We start from the raw sequence: 4,907 nt of genomic DNA, 5'->3' as shown, positions 1-4,907 counted from the left end.
GGAGGTGTTAGGGCATAGAATCTATCCCAAATGACACCTTAATGATGGATACACGTAATATACATTTGCCAAAACCTCACAGACTTTCCAACACAATACAAACCATGGGCCTTGATCAGTGATAATATACCAATATTGGCTCACGTACTATAAGTATTACCACAACATCACACAATTTAATAATCCAGAAAACTGGGAGAGGGGCTGAGTGTGTCAGCATATGTGAGAATTTCCCATACTTCCTATTCATTTCTCCTATAAATCTAAAACCCTTCTAGGAATAGATTCTATGAATAATTCTAAAAGAACCCCAAAATAAGCAGCCAATCCCTGCCTCTCAGCATGCACTTCTAACAAGTTTCAGATTTCTCTGTGGCCTCTTCTTGCTCTGGTCTCCTTAGTTTTAAACCTTAAAACTCAGTGTAGGTTCTTCAAATGGCTTCCCTCCCTGCCATATAGATCTTATTGTTTCAAATTCTATATTGACTACATTTAAATAGAGGGATTCTTCCTGAGATAATCTTACTGTAGTTACAGGTCCCTTTTAGTTAGTTAGTTTTTTTTTTTTTTTTCAAATGGATCTTTGGTAAAAAAAAAAAAAAAAAAAAAAAAAAAGAAAAGAAAAAGAAATATAGATGCTATGGCCTAAAGCTTTGAATCTATTGGATTGGGGATCTTGAGGCTATAACTCTTTGATGTGCAAGCAAAATAATTTAAGCCTCCTCTTTGAGGTGAGACACCATAAAATCAGAAATACGATCACTCCTTGAAGAAGGGAGTCGTGTTTTAGTGTGTCCTAAGAAGTCTTGGAGATACAGGCAGTATGTTTGGGAGAGGGTGCTGTGTTGTAAATTCTTCCAGATGCAGAGTAGAATTCAGAACTGAAGGCCTAGGGCACGCAATCCAGAGCTCTGGCGCCTAATTTCAGTGAAGAAGCCACGTGGGAAACACTTATACTCCTCTTTCAGAAGTTAGCTTCCTTCCATTCAACCAAACCAGACACAGCTTGTGATAGCAGGTAGTTCCCCGGCCTGAACTGTAGCCCTGAACTGTAGGTATGATCACGATCACTGGGATTGTGTGCAGAATGTGGCTTAGAAAAAAGTTTTAAACAGCCACAAGCACCTTGAAGCTAGAGGTGGCTCCTTAATTTTACTTTTCGTAGGTACTTTGTTTTATCTTTATTTTTATTTTTTATTTTTTTGGCAGTTCTGCAACTTTATTTGACATTGAGCAGGTTAGTTTTCATCCACATTGACCGTCTGTAGATTTTTGAATGTGGTAACAGGCATGTAAGTTACCAGTGTGAAAAGCTTGTTTGGGGAATCCTCATCCTCATTCCGTTTTCTGGACAAGCGTACTAGGTTGCGGTATGGAACTTTCCTTATTCCCTTGGCCCAGACGGCTTTATTGAGCCTGGTGTCAATGTGCACATCTGGTGTTCCCATTTCCTTCATGGCAAACTTCCGAATTTCTTTGAGTGCCGGAGGAGCACGCTTCTTGAAGCCCACTCCATGGACGCGCTTGTGAATGTTGATGGTGTATTCTCGGGTCACCACCTCGTTGATGGCAGAACGGCCCTTCTTCTTCTCGCCACCCTTCTTTGCGGGAGCCATTCTGCCGGGCCCAAGTTGGAAAGGAAGGGCGCGAGGGACTGTGGGAAGGAAAGTCGCGTAGCTGTACAACTTCCGGGTCACGGGGAGGCGGGGAGGAAGAGGTGTGGCCGGTACTTTGTTTTCGAATCAAGAAACTGTGTTTGATTTTCTCTATATCCAAACTGTTTGTTCCACATCCATAACAGCAAAGGTTCAGGCGTAGTTCCAGGTTCTGAAACCCTCTCGCCGCCCCCCACCCACATGGCCCCTTGTTTCCAACCTCTTACTTCTGCCACTTACCTGTTTGTCAGACACCCGGAGGCGTTGCTGTCATTCTCCAATCCTGCTCATGCGATGTGTTTAGGGTCCTCTTCTGATTCTCTAGAGCCCGAAGACACCCCTCGCCAACTGCTACGCAGCTAATGTGCATCGAGTCTGCGGGAACTCCGTGCTTTGGTCTGACCTTCACTACAAAGGGCTTCTATTCTCAGAGGCCAGCGCTAACAGACAGGCCAAAGGTGGGAGGGAGCCCCTCTGCCTGGAGAGGTACTGAGATGTCTGTAGTAAAAAGCTGGACCAGGTAGGATTTGAAGAGTTCCAGATTCCGAAAGAAGGCGCAGACCCTCTGAGATGCATCATCCTCATGATCCCATGGCATTCTGGGTAGCACTATCGTGCTAGGTTGCCCCAGTCTGCCATCTTGGTCCACTAAGATTCTGCTTCTTAGCCTAGCTAGTGCCTTGCCAGCAATAAATACTCAATTTAAGTTCATTGTTATTAATTCGGTTGTTAATTAAGCAGCAGAAGGAACTGATGAATTTCTTGAGTCTCCTGCCCTTGATCTCGGGAGAATAAGTAAACATTGTCTCAGGAGAAATGTGGGTAGTGATGTTTATGGACTGAACTGTGCGCCCCCTACCTGTGAGTCCCTAAGGTTAAAAATGTGACTGCTCTTGGAGTGTTAGGACTTTTAAAGGAATAGCCAAGCTGATGAAGGCTTGCTTAGTACAACACACCTGTGACCCTTGCAGGAGGAGGGGAGGACACACACGCATGATCTATTACTTAGTATGTAATAATGCTTATTATTCTTGTAGGGGTGACAAGAAAGAGGTCAGGAGGTGCTTCCTTTCCCGTGGCCACAGAAATAAATTAGAAGCACGACTGAAAGTCAGCCGGTGTCTGTGAATGCACGTGTTCCTGTTCATGCACGTGCCTGTGTGTGCATGTGCATGTGCGTGATGGGGTCAAGGGTCTGATTTCTAAAGACTAAAATCATACAAGATCTCCTCGCTGTCACTCTTACAGGGTCTCTCTCTTCTCTCTCTCTCTCTCTCTCTCTCTCTCTCTCTCTCTCTCTCTCTCTCTTTCCGGGGACCCAAGGAACTAAAGGGACTTTCTGAGGCACACAGTTCTCTGAGTTATAAAGCTAAACAGCCCAGCCTCTCACACTGTAGTATTTATTATAGAACAGTGTGTTCTTCCACTCACCTTATAAGAAGACGGGAACTGGTTTCTTCTGTAGTTGGTTTCAACCCACCAATGCCATGTGAATTTGCTGTTTGGACAATGCGTTTTGACTCCCCAGCCTCACAGCCTCTCCGTGTGACTCTGCATACGGACTGGAGAGGGAATTGGCAGGTGAGGTTTGCTGTAATTTCCTCTGCTTCAGTTTCTGCCTCCAGGCTCCTGCCCTGAGTTCCTACCCTGGTTTGCCTGGAGGACAGATTGTAACCTACAAGCTGAATGACCAAGTTGCTCTTGGTCAGTGTTTTATCACCGAAACATCAAGCAAACTAGGACACCATAAGGAAGCTTTTCTCCTCTGTTTTGATGCTGTATTTCAAGAATATTGCCTCAGTAGATTCATGCGTTTCTTTAATAGTCAATGCATCTCCTTTCACCTTCAGCTCGGAGTCTCCTTTTACAATGAAGCCCTCCTAAATAATTTACATCCTCGTGGCTCATCCTATTCTGTAAGTCTAAGAGAAAGTTTCATCTCTACATCGTCTTCTGTATTAAAAATATTGATTTGCAAGCCAGCACATTGTTTCACGTCGAATACATATTAAACAGTACATCTTCCCAACCACAATAGCATCAGTTATAGGCCAGGCAAAGGGTCTGCCACAGTGTCCCAAGGAGTAGAAGGGAAATTAAAGGTACCTCATTAATAGTTATCCCATAATTAATTACTGCGGCATTGTCTTACCAATCAATAGCCTGTATCTGGAATCAGCAGGGCTGAGCTCCTGGACTGGAGATCAGTTAGGGTGAGGGAAAGGTCAGAAGGACTGGGTCTGGGTAAGCTACTGCTAAGCAGCAACTGGACACAGCCCTGTGTGCTCTGCACTGAGCAGGAGGGGAGAGACAGAAGTCGCACAGGGTAGAAAGAATTCATAAAGCAAAGACTGGAGCTGGCCACCTGTCCATGGCCATGAGCATCCTGCTTGCTTCAGAATAGGCAGGATCCACTTCTGACTCGGTCATTTCTTCCATGCTAAGTCATGTGGAAACCACAGACCGCTTCCCAAATCAATCTCCCTGAATTAATTTGTCTTGGGCAAAGTACATCTTCTTGTTTGTCAGTGGTTTCTTCAATCTTTCTGCAAGAAATTGTTTTTCTTGTTGTGGATGAAGTTTTAAAATGTGTGTGTGTGTGTGTGTGTGTGTGTGTGTGTGTGTGTGTGTGTGTGTGTGTGTGTGTTGGATGTTTTCTTTGGGGGATTAAAAAAGAGAACGATTCCCTCAGCAATAGTATACAGGTTTGAACATTCTTTTCCTAAGTTATGTGGTGTTTGTAGCCAGACCTCCACATCCTTAGATTCAAGTAAACAGGTTAGAAGAAAAATTGTATCTGCACCGAGCCTCTCCAGTCCTCTTTAATCTTGTCGACATTTTCTAAGCTGCACCGTGGAACAAATCAGTATAGTCTTCATACTGGGTACCATGAGCCCTCTTGAAATGATTTAACGTATATGGGAGCGCCTGTATGCTCTGTGAAAACACTGCACTTTTCTGAAGGAGCCTTGACCACATGAGGGTTTGAATATTTGGTGATAGAGGGGATTTTGCTGAAGCCAACCTCCACCAATACTGAGGGACCACAGCACCTGGAGAGAGATGCACAAGAGGACAATAAATTCACAAGGAAATTCAGATGTCTCAAATGTCCTTTCTTGAGATTAGATTTCCAACAACTCATGGAAGAGAAATAGGCACAGAAGAACCAGGAAGTCAAACAAGACACATGTACACAGTCATACACACTCATGCATGTCACACACACACACACACACACACACACACACA

The 4,907-nt window shown here is 44.2% G+C and overlaps 1 pseudogene across 1 annotated transcript; it reads right to left on the bottom strand.

Moving 5' to 3' along the window:
• Positions 1-1,210: 1,210 nt before the first annotated feature.
• Positions 1,211-1,694, bottom strand: LOC110313028 (annotated as a pseudogene). Its single transcript, XR_002380084.1, has one exon. The product of XR_002380084.1 is annotated as a 60S ribosomal protein L31 pseudogene (transcript).
• Positions 1,695-4,907: the final 3,213 nt, after the last annotated feature.

Source organism: Mus pahari, chromosome 23 (assembly GCF_900095145.1).
Source record: "Mus pahari chromosome 23, PAHARI_EIJ_v1.1, whole genome shotgun sequence".
In the NCBI taxonomy this organism is placed as follows: domain Eukaryota; kingdom Metazoa; phylum Chordata; class Mammalia; order Rodentia; family Muridae; genus Mus; species Mus pahari.
The sequence above is the reverse complement of the archived record's forward strand: the minus strand, read 5'-3'. Positions and strand labels throughout refer to the sequence as shown.